Below are 16,675 nucleotides of genomic sequence, written 5' to 3' on the forward strand. Positions count from 1 at the left end.
TTAGTAATGTGTGCATATAGATGGCACTTAATGAGCCCAGGGTCCTTTATAACCCTGCGCATGAGGAAGGATATGAGACCCTTTGAGACTTCTTTTCTTTCTTACTACAAGTTTATACAAACTTGCTTCATGTTTACACAGGCAATAACCAAGTGATTTGCCAAAAGGGTTTTAAGTTAGGACAGACTGTTTTTAGACTTTGATCATGAATTTGACTCTAACTAGCCAGGTGGCCTTAGATAAGACCTTTCTCTTATTACTTTTAAAAATATCCTTAATTACTAGGATAGAACAATTGAACTCCTTTGTTAGCTCATATCTTTATTCCTAGGATTTAATAAAACATTGTGCCAATGAGAGGTTATTTTGTGTGTGTGTGTGTGTGTGTGTGTGTGTGTGTGTGTGTGTGTGTTTGTGTATAGTATGGTCACTTCATATCAAGAGTAAATAAATAAAATGATACATATGAGAAACTGAGTGGCTGGTATATGGCTCAGTAGCTAGGATGCTTGCCACTCAAGCATGGGGACCTGAGTTCCAATTCCAAGACCCACATAAGAAGCTGGGTGTGGTGGTGCACATATGTAATCCCAGCACTTATAAAGGGTATGACAAGCATCCCTGGGGCTTGCTGACCAGGTAGCCTAGTTGAATCAGTGAGTTCAAGGTTCAATGAGAGACCCTGAGTTGGAAAATGAAGTGGAGAGTGATTGGACTACAAAACACAGGGAAGTATGCATTATAATTTTTATTGTGGAAGACTGAGTTGATGAGAGAATTGGCTGACCAATCCATTGTCTTTATAACCTACAGTCATTAATTGTCAAATCAGGAAAGTCTTATGTCATTTATTTTGTCTTCTATGGTACTATTTTGATGTCTGTATTTCATTATTTCTAAAATATAAGAATTGTTTAAAAATAATTATATAAAACATTGGAATTCCTTAAAACTATTAATGTGTCTAGTCAGCATTCAAAAATTTTCAACTGTATGTGTGTGTGTGTTTTATTTTTCTCCTTAAAAGAGTATAGTTAGTTCATTGAAATCAAGATCTCAAAAGGGTTTACACAATGCAATTACTTAATGATGACTAGGAATTAAATACAAAGCCTCACTGTTCCAGGAGAGTGTTCTATCAATCGCATTATATCCTCGGTCAACTTGATGTTGTCCTTAAGCCTCCTTTATTCTGGAGGTTCCTCATTTCTTCCCTGACAATTTTATTTCTTTGTAGTTTATTTGTCATGGAGACCAATTCACTGAAAGTTTTCAAGTCTGAAATGGCACTTTCATGCTGATATATATATGTATGTATATATATGTATATATATGTGTGTATGTATATATATGTGTATGTGTGTGAGTGACCTTTTTTCTTATAATGTAGTGGTTAACTGTAAAGGCTTAGTCTAATTCTGTCCATGTATGTGTGTGTGCATGCGTATGCTTGTGTGTGCATGTGCATGCATGTGTATTAACTATATACGCAAGGCTCTTTCCTTTGGAAGGGTAGAACTCTCTTGTCTTGGGAGATGCATTATACCTGGCTGTCTCTCTTCTAGTGAGATTAAGATGAATCTGTGAGTTTAGCTGGAAATGGATGACATTCACATCGCAAAAATACATCCCAAATCTGAAAAACAAAATATTTTATTTCTTAGTCTTGAAGATGCCTTTAAACCACAAACACATGAATCAATGTACAAGTATAAACAGTTACTAAACCAACCCATCTATTTTATTCACGATCACTTCGCATTTGAAAGCTCTCATTGTGTTTATTTTCTGTGAACTGAATTTGAGGCTTTGACCGGGAAGTCATAAATCCAGTCTTTGATGAAATATGACTTTGCTGAGAGGCCAGATTGGAAAGGGTCCCTGCTAATTTTTCTTCTTAGTGTGGTTTTGATATGTGGCAAGCAGTCCACATGTTTCAGGTCTAGCATACCACTGACTTCATCCTTCTAAAAAGTTTTTTCTTTCATGCTTAATTTTTGATGAACAAGGTCTTGCTAGGGACATCCAAATCAGCCAGGTTGCACAGGTCGCATCTGACAGGTGCCTGAGGTGTGGGCAGATGAACCAACGAGTTCTATGACCTGGAGTGCGGCCGCTTCTTCTCACTTTCCCCAGACACTAGTTAGGCCTAATACACTCGGAAGGTTGCTTGTCTAATTTGAACTGCAAGAGGCTTTGGCTGGAGGGTAACTCTGTGTCCCAGTGATAAAAGAACACATAAAACAACCCAGTGCCTGATCACTCTCCCTGACTGTCAGTGAATCATGTCTAATAGCACCTCCATGCAGTTTGCGCCAATTTGCTTGCAATGGCATCCTTTTCCGTGGGCTTGCTGCTCAGCAGGCCCTGAAGCAATCTATGAATAACTTCCCAACAGATGCTGTTTATGAATTGAAGCAAATGGCTTCCCTGTTTCTCTTTTTTCTCACTTCAATAATTTTCAGTTACATTACGATGAATATTTATAGTCCTGTAGCAGTGCATAAAAATGGAGACCAAGCAGACCTGGGTATTGTTTCATACGTGAGTGCTGTTCTAATGGGCTCTGGCTGACTAGTTTTAATAATGTTCTGTTGATGGACCGAAAAGAGGATGCAAATTGTAGATCAGTCATTTCCATTCACTGTTTTACCTGGATGGGCAGTGATGGAGTACTGGCTGCATCCTTCACTCTCCTGTGATACCTTCCCTCACCCAAACGACCCAGCCTGGAGCATGCCTGTCTCCTCTTTCTGCCTCTTCTGAGTAAATCTCAAATACTTCCACAGAGTCTTTGTCCCTAGTAGAAAAGCTCATTGGGCTAGTTGACCACCCTCTACAGGTATTTCTATTTAAGAGCCAAGTAGCTGCTGCAGGGGATGCCATAGCCCACAGAACACAGCATTTCACAGAATTGAAATATAAGTCACAAAGAATATGTTGGTTTTGATTTCCAGCCCTTTTACAGAAAGGTATTGAACCACATTTTTGACTAAAACGGCTTTTTAGATGTTTCATATTTCTATGCTCTTTTACATATTACAAAAATGAGAGGACTTATATCTAGTTATTTCTCCTAAATTTTGTTTGAAGGGAATTGCTCTCTCTTCAGTGGCTTATGTTTCAAATAGCTGGTATACCTTCCTGGCATTTCCCATTTTACAATAATGAGTTCGTTAACTACTCTATATTTTCCAGACCATTGACTGTGTCATATTGGCCCACATACAAATAATTGCCTGTTTGGCTATTTGCTTATAAATAAGAGTGTTGAAAATGGTATGTAAATATGTACATGCATGCATAGTGAATATATAGTGAAGCCTCCCAAAATATTTAAATTGTCCCATTTCCTACTTGTGTGTTATGAAATACTCACCAACTACTCAAATAGAACCGTATTTATTATGCATGCAAGCCCACAATCTCTTTACCAACTATCATTTGTATGCTACACACAGAAGGTTGTGCTGTAACACAACGGTAAAAATAAAAAAGGCAATTTGGAGAGAAGTACATTCCTTGCTTTAACTGCAGCAGAGGCAAAGAGTGATCTTCCTTTGATACAGTGAAGCATGACCCACAGTTCTGAAATATTCAAAGCATTAACAAAAAGCCCAAGAATTTAATATTTGATACAGAAAGGTTATTTTTAAAGAAAATGAGACATAGCAGAATGTCTCAAAGTGCTTGCCCCTCAAAATATGGAACTAGAGTCAATGGGAAGAATTTCAGGCCTGAACTACAAGGCCTAAGAATAGAACATGGCCCCTACATGTTGCCACGGTGCTTTTTTTTTTTTTCCATTACTGCAGTGCCCAGGCTCCAACCTGGGCCTTCTGCATGCCAGACAAATGCTCAAGCACAGTCACACCCTGGCCCTTTATTTGCTTTCAATAACACTAACACACAATGAAAACACTAACCTTAATATGGATCACAGGGTGTTAATGGGAACATTGTTCTCTCACCAGGAGACCACCAGTTAACAGAGATGTGACTGTCATTTTGGATGCTTGTATGCATATGTAACATTGGTGGTTGCACACAGGGGCATTTTTCTTGATATGTCCTATTTTCTAATTCACTGTGAAAAAAAATCTAGATCCTTGTTTCCTTTTTGTCCCTGATCTACAACTGGTCATTTTCCTTTTCCCTTGATTTCTAGTCCTTTCTTCCATTTGCTTTTTCTCCTATTATTCCTATATCCTGGAGATAGTTTGGAGTTTCATTGATTATGATTTTTTTACAGTACAATATGGGGCTTTATAGGGGAAAAGTCACATTTTCTCATGGTCTTTGTACGGGAATGGAAGTGAGTGGAAGGGTTGGGATGGTGATTATCATCAGGGAATGGACCACTTTTCAGGGCAAGGGTGTTGAGAAAATGTGGCTTGAATATGAAAGGCTGTGTGAGGTTTGGGTATCAGGAAGTTGTTGCTTTAGAACAAGCAGCTGGATGTGCAAGATGGAAGGTACTGGATTCCAACATTAAGCATAAGTTGGGAGCAGCAAAGTTCCCAAAAGGAAACAGTTGGTGACACTGGGCCAGCAAGATACTTCATTGGGTAAAGAAGCCCGTCATTAAGCCTGATGGCCTGGGAGGAGAGAACTGATTTTGCCAGCTGTCTCTGACCTCTGTACAGGTGTACACTGTAGAATATGAGCACACGCATGCTCACACACAAAATACATCAAATTAAAATGCAATTACATTTTTTAGAGGAAAACTTGGAAACCCTAAGTCAGAACCAGGCCTCACGACAGGGGTCTGGAACACGAAGAGGAGGGATAGATCTAGCTGAGTTTTGGTTCTCACTACCTTGAGAGGTAAGACTGATGGAAGAATTAAGGAAAGTCAATTGAAACCAACTTAAAAATATCAAGATAATTATCCCTCTTTCCTAAAAATACCTGCTTATTTCATATTCCAAATCAAGAGACAGACCTAAAGGCAGCACAAGTTCTGAGGACTTTGAATCTAGATATACGTATCACTAAAGGCCATCATATGGACCAGAAGACTCAATTGTCACATGAAGTCCAGATATATGTATCACTAAAGGCCATTCTATGGACCAGAAGACTGTATTGTCACATGAAGCCCCTAGAGCAGGATTGTCTAACCTTCTGGTAATGCCATGATGGTATCTACAAAGGTATCAGGCCACATTCATGCTATCCCGGGGCACTTGCCACCTGCAGGTTGCAGGATGGGCATGCTTGCCCTAAAGGATGGGCAAGACATCCCAATGGGTTTCAAACTCCACATTGACAGGAGGTTTCTGCTTGGCCTGTTTCCATCATTCTCCCTTTTCCATGAGGGAAAAAAAGCAAGATTTCACAGATCAGGTGGAGATTGAGACAGGGATTGTGGAAGTCATTTACAGAGGTCCTTGTATCTGTGGGTGCCCCCAATTCTAGAAAACTCAGGCAAACATATCCCTTTTATTTTTATTAAATAATGCCATCAAAGAAACAACTAGTAAAAAAAAAAGATACCATTTTTGTTTCTAGACTTTATGGATAACCTGTAGAGATAATTTAAAGAAATTGATATTATTTTTCACTGTAAAAGTGTGCTTTGATACACTGTGATATTAAGTATATTATTCTTTTTTATTGTATTCAAGGTGACTACATTACTGTTATATTCTTCACATCTATCCTTTCTCATCTTTTCTTAGCTGTTCCATCATATTCCTCCCACCATTTATTTGTTCATCTTTTATTTGAAAAATAATATATTTGCTGAGCAATGACTGACCGACAGTAGTTAGAGACTCTTTCTTTAGTAAATAAGATAGGATTCAAGTTCACCCTAAGAGGTACTGTCCCCTAAGAAGGTTTCTAGAAAAGCATAAAACTTGTTATGATATGACGAGGCAAATGCCAGAATAAGTCATGGCAGTGATATACAGCGGGCCTGGGTTGGTTGGTTAGTGATGGTACCACGGGTATAGACAGAGAGGTCCAAATGAAGGGGAAGCTAGAATCAGCAGAAATTCAGAATGATAGTGTTTAAAAGTTCTGTGCAGCGGGGGTTGGAAGTGTGAAGATCACACTGTAGGAAAGTTCCTGGGCTGGTCCTGAGATGAAAGAATGTTATGTAGTCTGGCATCATGTGCATTGGGTGTGTGGGAAGCCCTGGTGGATATGGGAACATCAGAGATCAATAGGGGAGAGGTAGTTAGATGTGCTTGGACCTGACTTGAAAAGGTGGTGTTACACCTTCTGAGTCCGTTATTCTGAGGGTAATGGGGAATCAAAATGGGTTTCAAGAGGATGTAATGACTTTTTTCACTATGGAACAAGTGAACACTGTATGACAGACAGACTGGGAAAGCCAGACCAAGGTCAGAGAGATGACTTGGAAAGTGTCCATGATATCCTGGTGAGGTGATGGTGGCTTGAACTGAGAGAGTCAAGAGAAATTCTCAGACTGGAATGCTATGTTGCTCACCAGCATTTTCCTTTATGATATGTTCAATTGCTTCTTGATATGGAAGAGCTCCCTAGGGCAGAAGGGCAGTACCAGCTTTTCCTAAATATCCTCAGAAAACTTCATTGTCCAGTATTTTCACACTTTCTCTTTTGTTTATCTTACCTCTTTACTATGCAGATCTTTCATATACACTTTTATAAAATTTCATTAAAATCGCTATAATCTTGAAGCCCTGTATTAAGGATATAGATTTTGGTATTGGATACACATGACTTTAAATCCTGGTCCTGTTGTCCTAACATGCATTTCAGCTTTCTCAGTTTTAAGATACAAATAATAATATCAGCAAATAGAAACAATATTTACTATGGTGTTGCGACCAACGACTACTCCACCACAGTAACCAACATAGTGTTTGATTCCTTACAACAAGAGAAAGGGCCAGACATTATAACAAACACCCCCTGCCCCAGAGATCCCAAACTATGTGTAGAAAAGTAGAAGTGGCATGCTGCCTAATGTTTTTTATTTATCATAAATATAAAATCTAACATTTTGAGGGAGTATAAAGCAATTACATTATTAGGAAAAATAATTAGACTTTGTAAAAGATTAATGCAAACTGGGAGCTGTGGATCTTAAATTATTTTAGATTGCATCTAAACCTTATATTACTTTGCTCATACAATTCAATAACAAGAGGTTATATGTATTTAAAAATGATTGTTGCCCAAGTCATCCTAAAATCATGCATTTTTAAACAGTATATTTTAAGCAGCCCAGAAGGAAACTAATGGCAATTTCTCATGGAAATTACTTTTTTTTTTTGTCCCTGGACAAAGAGTTCAGAGCCAATCAAAAACCAATCAATATAAACTCTAATGTAAGCCATAATTAAGGTTGACAAATAGGTTCTTGAATGGTGTTAAATAATGCATTTGTAAAAATAGAAATCAAAAGTCACACACGCCAAGGCATCGGTATCTGAGAAATACCTGCTGGAGACACTCTTGCCGTTCACTACAAACTCTGATGGACATCTGTAAGTGACCCCAAAGCCTTAGGGTGATATTTTAAAGGTACCCTGGGTTCCCTCGTGTAGACGATTCATTTTAGCCAGCTCTTGATGTGAGTTTAGTTGCTGAGTGGATAGGGTCACTGGGTTCTGAGACATCCCTGTGGGAAGCATGGGCAGGTAGTTCCCTGATGTGTATGGATCTTAGAACTTGGAGGACTGATAGGCATCTCTCTGACATTATCAATGGACTTGAAGTCAATATCTTAAGAATTCACACAGAGCGATGACATAACTGCTATCTATTTCAGAGCAACATTTGTAGGGCAGAAATTCCAACAGTAAAATCAGAGAATGATTTAGAATGGCATGCCTAACAGGAAGGCAGCTTTGTTGGAAAGCAAACAGCAGTTATGCCACACACCTTCAGGGGCATTACTGCCATAGTCCCATCCTATACAGTATAAAAATGAAAATAACACACGCCATATTCTCACTTTATGAAGCTGTCATAAAGATCAATTTGTTTGTAAAGGGGCTGAACATTTGGAAGAAAGGTATGCATTTATTACATCTTTGTGTCAGGCCGTTTCTATTTAGGTAGGAACTGTGCACTAGAAGTAAAATAATCCCTTTAAGCACTCAGCACTTCTAATGAGTTATTTAATGCTTTATGTTTGTGATGTGCTCTGTGATCAATAAAGTACAGATAAAAAGCATTCCACAAAGCTATAGCTTACGCTATGAAATAACACAAATTTAGGTTGATGACTGTGGTTTGTACTAAAGTAAATTTCTCTTCGGAGTTACCAGCTGTTGATTTTATATTTTTCTGTTTGAAGGAAGTTTTCAAAGGGATCTTCATATCTAATGGATGCCCACAGAGATCATCGTCTTTAAAATTCAGACTGTATCCTATTTGCATGGCTCGCTCCGAATTGGCCTCTAGAAATGACTTCTAGGCTCACTGAGAATTGGATGTTTGTTTCTGGTGGTTGTGTACAGGGGACTGGGGACATGTATGAATCAGACTTTGTGAGTACAAAAGGTGACTGTACCCAAATCAAATGCCAGTTGGCAGGAGCTACCTTGTCTGGAACTAGAGTGAAAATACCTGCACTTGTCTGTCACATGGAGCTTTATGTTGGAAGACTCTCTACATTAGTTCTTTGTTCTCAGTCAGCCTCCAGGCTAAGACTGCCTTGTGTTTGCATTGCCCGGATTGTCACAGGTCTGGTTAAAGCCCGTGGTTCAACTGTGGATGGTCTCATGTGTACTGATATGCTTTTCATAAATGTGCTAGACCTATCTGGGAACATTGACAGGTAGAATTCGTTGACTTTCTCACTCTCTTCATAATGAACCTATTTGCTTTCTAATGTAATGAACAGGTTATCTGGAATCCACTATTTCCACTCTACTCAAAGTAATAAAAACCACCAATCAGGCATCTTTAAGGAGCAGAACATAGTGTACCAGCAGTTTAAATATCATGTCTCACTTTTGCTGGAAGCCTACAGGACAAGCCTGTATAACGCTCTTCCTTTTTAGAGAGAAATTTAACCCACAGCTCAGGATGGTTAAGTGGTTTGCTCAAGACATAAAATCCAATATCAAATCCAAGTGCATTGGTCCTTCACTGTAACTGATGGCTTCTACCTGCCAATCACACACATGCAGTGCTGTAGGTACACGTTTACCACCTCTGTAATGAGAGGTTAGCAGCAAATTGCTTCAGGAATTGCCTTCAAGAATACAAGATCTTGATCCCATTATTTCAGTATTTCTCTGGTGTCTTTTTTACTTTACCTCTACCCAAAATATTTAGTTCATAAATTACTAAGCATTTTAAAGAAGACCTATTAAGGAGAAAGTTTTGCCTTGGCTTTCTCTTAGTAAGAGCCTGGGAGACAGCACTTTCAAATGCTTCGGATGAGCTAGCTCCCTTTCCAGAGGTCAAACAAAAAGCCCCTCCACAAAGGCAAGTGTGTTGGGGAGATAGCTCAGGAAATAAAATGCACGAGGACCTGAGTTTGACACCTAGAACCCATGTCGAAAAGGTTGGTGTCCTGGCATGTGCTCATAACCCCAGTGCTGGGGAGCCAGAGACAGGAGGATCCCTGGGATGGGACTCACTGGCCACCCAGCCTAAGTGTTTGGCAAATTGCACACCGAGAATGCTGTCTCAAACCCAAAACCACATGTTAAAACAAGCAATGAAAACCTGTAGGTGGTGCTCATAGGGAGCAACACCTGGAGTTGTCCTCTGACCTCCACATGCACGTGCAAATATATGCATGCACATGCACGTGTGCATGTGCACACACACACACACACACACACACACACACACACACACACACAAAATAAAAACCATAGAGCAGAGGCAGACTTATTCATTGTAAGGCTATGAATGCTTTCATTTTATTCCAAGAATTATCAGGACAGAATTTTATTTCTTTATTTTAAAATTGTCTACAGTTCCGGACCTCCATGACCTGAAGCAATCAGCTAAAAAATTATTTTTAAAAGAAACCTGTTGCATCTATAGGGACAGACCCTAGGAAGCTACAAAGCAGAACCCTTCCTTAACTCAATTAAGAACACCACAAGTGATAACTCCATTTCCCTGTGTTTCCTCCCAGCATGAGATGACTCAGCCAGAAATAGCGAGATAATATCGCAGATGTTCCTTTGCTCGGATAGCTGGTTATTGCTTATCTCGATGATATTTTAATACAAACACACAACTGTTCACCCTGTTTTATGTCTGTCAGGATTTTGCTTCACATTTAACAAATGGAAGTTTATGAGCAGATGTATCATTGACTCAGGTTTCCTTTACCCCTCATTATGTTACATGGAAAAGCTAAATGCTGGAGAGGGTGTTATACATCTGCACCGATAGACTCTCGGATTCAAGTCACCCGTCCAGATGAGCTCCAGTCTCTCTTGTTACAACCAAAAGATCAAAATTGCTTTCTAGGATCCCAAGCAAGTAACAGTGAAGTATGATTACTGTCACTACTTTCCTTGGGTACAGTATAAAATAGCAAAAAAAAAAAAAATCCTTGGTCGTCATCATTTTCAAATGATTTTTCCCCCTTCTGATCTAGCTTAGTGGGAGCAGAAAAGTAGTAGGCATGTATGGCTGTGAGGTTTTTGACCCTGATGGGTGGGTTCCTTTAGCTCTATGACCATTAGAGTGGTCTCTTACAATGCTCTGTGTGTGTGTGTGTGTGTGTGTGTGTGTGTGTGTGTGTCTGTCTGTCTGTCTGTCTGTCTGTCTGTCTGTCTGTCTGTCTCTCTCTGTGTAGGTCACAGGTCAATGTCACTTGTTTTCCCAGTGCACAGTCACTCTCTGGCTTTTCTTTCTTTCTTGAGACAGGGTCTCTCCTTGACCCTGGTGCTGGCTGATTCAGCTAGGCTGCTCTCCTGTCAGTGAGTTCCAGGGATCCGCTCGTCCCTGCCTCCTCGCTGCTAGTTTGCAGACTCCTATAGCCTCGTCTGTCTTTTCAACAGAGGTAATCATGCTCGCACAGTAAGCACGCTTTACTGGCTGAGCCGTCTCGCTGGCCCAGCCCCTTACATTTTACACTGGTCCCTTTCTGTCACTCGGCTTTGTCTTGAGGGGCCACGCGCTCAGTCACACCGATCTTTTGGTTTGTTTACTGAAATGAGCCACATGACTTGCTTGGAATGCTGCGGGGTAGAGACATCTGGGAAATTATCCTGAATGGCCACAAGCTGGAAGCTGCAGATGTTAGTCTACAAACTTCTGAGGGGGCAGCAAGCACTTTAAAAAGGGCCTATGGAGACTGGCAAGCAGAGTTCTTTCCAGGGTGCCCACTGCCGTTCTCACTCCAAACTGTCTTATCAGTAGCTGAGGAACTTCACAGAGAGCCATTTAGGCTAATGAATGTGTGTGTGTATGTGGTGAGTATGTATATATACATATGTGTGTGTGTGTGTGTGTGTGTGTGTGTATATATATGTATACACAGAGACACACACATATACATATATATATATGTGTGTGTGTATATACATATATACACTTATATGTATACATATAAACAAATATGTATATGTAAATGTATATATGTATACATACATATACATGCACATATATCTATATCTATATCTCTCTCTATATTCCTGACAGGATGCTAAGGAATCTGTTACAAACCAAACCGTATATGTGGCCCCCTAGCTTCATCAGGCAGTCATGAACAGGCTGTGCCTATTGGCTCTGGGGATGCTGTTTTCCCTAAACTCAAGCAGTCTAATAAGTGGGGTTCAGTTTTCTGAGGTGTGTTACAGTTAAGGATCAGCCCCACCTGAGACCACCCAGCCCACAGGTGCATCTTCATTGGTCACCAGGTGCATCTATCTTCTTTGGTCACCAGGTGCATCTTCGTTGGTCACCAGGTGCATCTATCTTCGTTGGTCACCAGGTGCATCTCGCTTCGTTGGTCACCAGGTGCATCTCGCTTCGTTGGTCACCAGGTGCATCTCGCTTCGTTGGTCACCAGGTGCGTCTCTCTTCGTTGGTCACCAGGTACCTCCCTTGGAGACCTCCTCACCACATGCCTCAGTTGAGCTGCTTTCTGGCCACTGTCTCTGAATCCTCCTCCTCAGTTGTGGCTGAGGAATTGTCTCCACTTTGGTGCTGTTACCTGTTCTCTCCTCCCTTCCTTGGTCCATGACCCAAAATGAGGCAGGAGCATCATGTGCCTGGCTCACGGCAGGGAGAGGTTCCCCCAGCTCCTTCCTGACCATGACCCAGCACTGTCCTGTGGGGGTAAATGGAAACCTGGGAAGTTCACATGGCTCCTTTGCTCCTTCATGTCATCATACAGTAAGTGTGTAAAGGTTGGTTGGTTATTGTTGGTCAGCCTTGCTGTCCTGACTGGACTGCCTTGGTACATGATGGCTCAGCCACTGTGCCACTGTTTCTTGTTCTCCATGCTTTGGGAATAAGCATGGAGAAAATCCTACACTGGACTGTTCTAAATGCTTTGCAAAAAGTATCCAGTTAACAAAATTCTAAGGTAGGCACCACCCCTATTCCCTTTTTGTAATTGGACAACTAAAACAGAAGGGTAAATAACTTGTTTGGTATTTCACAGAGAAGTGGGAAAAGAAAGATTCAAAACTCAGACAACAAAGGCCCCAACTCTGTGATTCCCCCCTCCGGGAGGCAGCATAACTTCTTTGCTTTCCTTAAGCAACCTGCTCGTCTTCACCTGTGGCTTCTGACATCGTCCCTTCCATCACACAACTGTGCACTCAAAATCAGCACTGTCATTTCCCTTTTCAGCCCTCTGCATACTAGTCCCGTCTCTACATTTGTACCACTGTCTAGTCCACCAGTCATATCAAAGATCAGATCAAAGATCATTTTCCCTTTCCTTTCATGTTGTTCTTTTGTGTGCATGGCATGTACCTGTAATGTGTGTGCGCGCATCACCTTTTTCTTTTCTTTTTTGATGTAGGGTCTCTCACTGAACCTCAAGCTCACCAGCTGACTAGGCTGAGTGCCCAGTAAGCTCTAGGGATCCCCCTGTCTCCACCTACCAAGTGCTGGGATTTCAAGTGTAAGTTGCTCTGCTAACATTGTATGTGGATCCTGGAGATCCAAAGGTAGATCCTCACACTTGTGTGGGAAGCACTTGAACCACTGAGCCACACTGCAGCACCTTCAAAGAAACTGTCCTTGATCCTCGGTCCCTGTTCTCTTGACGCACCCTCTACCTGTCCTTTGAGCATCACAGTTACAGTCCAGTCATCACATTTTAAATATTCTTCCCTTCTAATCTCAAGTTCCGTTCAGACGGAGTTCATGGCTGTCTATCATCATTGTACCTCTCTGGAGAATTCATCACAGTAAGACTTTTTATGAGAAAGTGCATAAACTTTCTCAGAGACATGGACAACATGTGACTTAGAGGGATTTTGTGATGAGAGAAAAAGTGTGTCCATCAGCATGTACAACCTAGTACCATATATACATATATATACACACACACATATATATACATACATATACATATAATGTATATACACATATGTATGATATATATATAACGCTGCTTAATAAATAGTAAGATTTGTGTGTGTGCCATTTGTGTTTGTGTATAAGTACACATGTGTATTTGTGTGTGTACATATAGAAATTGGAGGTTGAGATCTGCTGACTTCCTCAGTTCTCCTCTTTATTTTGGAGACAGGCTATCTCACTGAATCTAGAGCTTACTGATTTGTTCACACTACCTGGCCGAGATCTTCAAGGATCCTGTGTCTCTGCCTGCTTAGCACTAGGAATACAGCTACGTACTACCCATACCTGGCTTTTTATGTGGCTGCTGGGGATCCGAATTCAAGTCTTCATGCTTATGCGGCAAGCTCTATACTGACCGAACCCTCTCCTTAGCCTCCCCAAACAATAGATCTTATTAGAGAGACTAGAAAAAGGTTTATACTTCAAAATGTCCCTACTGAAACGTGTGCAAGTCATTACAAATTCTGGGCCTTGGGAAGTTAGCTGGGCCGTGTGGTTGGATTGGGCAAATGAAATGCAAAAGGAAGTGACAAAGAGACAAAACTCTACTGTCATCAGGATCTTTGGTGTCACTGGCTGGCTCCTCAACACTTTCCTTCCTCTCTGCTATGATGCCCAAAAGGACCAAGCGTGGCCTGCTACCTTAGACAGGAGGTATGTGAGAGTGACTTACAGTTCAGCTTTTAGTTATAAGGCAAAGATGTAAAATGTAACCATCAAATAAAACTTTGGGGCAAGTTAATGAGATATTAGGAATTAAAAAAATCATAAAAATTACTGTAAGCTAATTGACACACAACCTTAATAGGGGGTATACAGTGACTCATTTTTACTCCCCACTTTTCTCTTGCCACCAAGAGTCATTTTTAGTCAGAAATAGTGTTTTTATTACTTCTTTGAGACTTTCATACAACGCATTTTGATTGCATTCACCTCTCCCAACTCTCTCAAACCCACAAATTCCAGTTTGTATTGGCTAAGTGAGCTTGAGTATGGAGACTACCCTGGGGAAATGGTCAACCTATCTGTGGCCACACAATTAATGAGTATTGACTCTTCCTGCACTAGCAGCTATCAAATGCTAATAGCTTCTCAGCTAGAGGTGGTGGACTTTGTGCCCACCTACCTTCTCTGTGCTGGGATTTTGTCTGCCTGTAACTTGTGTAGGCCTTGTGCATGCTGTTCCAACTGCTGGGAGTTCAGATGTGTGACTGCCCTGCTGTGTATGGGAAACACCATTTCCCAGAAGTCATCTATCACCCCTGGCTCTCCCAGTCTTTCTACAGCCTCTTCCTGGAAGATTCCTGGAGCCCCGATGAAAGGAGTGTGCTGTAGACCTTCCACTTAGGGCTCATAACTCCATAGTCTCTCGTTTTCTGCATGTGACTAGTTGTAGGTTGTTTTTGAAGGCATACTTTTTAATATCAAGTGTGCTCTTAAAAATTGAAGATACAGGGGCTGGTTAGGCAACCCAGTAGTTAAGAGTACTTGCTGTTCTTCTAGAGGACCAAGACTCTATTCTCAACACCCACATGTCAGTTCACAAGTGTTTAATACTGATGCTTCTTCTGGCCTCTGCAGGTACCAGGCATGGTACAGAGACATACCTGTAGACAAAGCTCCCAAATAAATAAAATGAAAAATAGAAACATAAAAGTGGAGATGAATATATAAATGTACATACAAGATAGAAGAAATTGACATTTGTCAACTATGTATAATATGTTAAGAAATTTTAGGGACTGCGGATGTAGCTCAGTTGCTAGAGTACTGTTTAGAGGCATAAGGCTCTAAGACCAATACCCAGCACAATATAAACTGTACAAGGCAGCCCGTGCCTGTAATCCTAACACGTAGGAAGCAGAGGCAGGAGGACTAAGGATTCAAAATCATCCTCAGTTATACAGTGAGTTTAAGGCCAGCCTGGAATAGCAAAGCCCTGTCTTTAACATTTTTTATATGTACTTCATGAGTATATACTCATGCATATATAAGAGCATGTAGGCAAAGCTCCCATACACATATAAGTATATACTTATGAAGCACATATTTTTTTAAGAAAACGAGTCTTCAACCTTGTGACATTGGTTCCATTATAACATCCTTTTCATAGGTAGGAGTATAAGGCTCAGAACAGTTAAATCTATTGATTTTTAGTAAAACAACTAGCAAAAGACATAACCAGAAATGGGGCCACATGTTTGGAGCCAGAGAGTGCTCCTAATCACCACACATTGGTGAGGTAAGGTTAGCTGTGGCTTTCCCTATTTCCCTGATCTCTTCCAGGCTTTCACCCATATATCTGGCTCTGTGTTTTTTATTTAATAAGACTGTTTAGAAATTCATCTACAACACCCCACTAGGCCACATGCATTAGTGTACACATTTGCAGACCTATGTAGAAATACGAACACTCGTGAAATGCCAAGAAGAATACAGATTAAATATCTGTTCAGTATCATCAAACAGGAAATAAAGAGAATGGGCTGTGTTGAGAATCTTCCTAGACCCCAAGTTCTGTCATTTAACTTCATTTTTATTCTACAGTAAATTTGATCTAGTCAAAGAAAACCTTGCTTATTGGTGTCTCTTTCTTCCTGCCCTAAGGGGGTAGAAGGGGAGGGCCATAATTTGAACCTGCAAAAATACACTATCCTACGTTGCTCTTAGAGGCCTCTTTTAGCAGTGATTCCCTTTACTTTATGTTTTAAGGATACTCTACAGTGGCCACTGTCAATTACCAGACTAAAATTAGATGGATGACCCAGTGTTAAGAGCCAACCCCCAACTTTTCTGAATTCTCTGTGATAATTCATACAAAGATTTGTGTTTTCATTCTGGTAAAAGTGTCAAAATGAACATAGACACAGTTTGAATTATTTAGGAAGCAAATGGGAAAGTTGAGCAGAAGTCAAAATTTTAGAGTAGTTGGCAGCAGTGAGTGAGCTCTAAGTAGGTTAGACCTGGTTGCAGTTTTTACCCTGTCTCTGTATGTGTCTGAAGCATTTAGGACTTTAAAAATTTACAGTTTTTTAAGCTGTAAATCGAGGATGAAAACCCTACATTACAGGTAAAATGAATTTAATAATGTCTTGAAGTAGTATATGGCACATTCATAAAACATTATTTATAATTACTCATTTGTGAAAGA

The 16,675-nt window shown here is 40.4% G+C and overlaps 1 long non-coding RNA gene across 8 annotated transcripts in view; it reads right to left on the reverse strand.

Moving 5' to 3' along the window:
• Window positions 1-871: 871 nt before the first annotated feature.
• LOC128100120 (uncharacterized) overlaps window positions 872-16,675 on the reverse strand; it is a 128,496-nt gene continuing 112,692 nt past the window's right edge. For 4 of the 8 annotated variants that reach the window (XR_008214670.1, XR_008214668.1, XR_008214671.1 and 1 more), the window contains exon 14: window positions 873-1,636. This is a non-coding gene — a long non-coding RNA (uncharacterized LOC128100120). Of the gene's footprint in view, window positions 1,637-16,675 lie in introns of all 8 variants that reach the window. The other 4 variants (XR_008214667.1, XR_008214672.1, XR_008214673.1 and 1 more) reach the window with 2 other exon arrangements.

Source organism: Peromyscus californicus, unplaced genomic scaffold, assembly GCF_007827085.1.
Source record: "Peromyscus californicus insignis strain IS unplaced genomic scaffold, ASM782708v3 Scaffold_6__1_contigs__length_162567912, whole genome shotgun sequence".
Classification (NCBI taxonomy): Eukaryota; Metazoa; Chordata; class Mammalia; order Rodentia; family Cricetidae; genus Peromyscus; species Peromyscus californicus.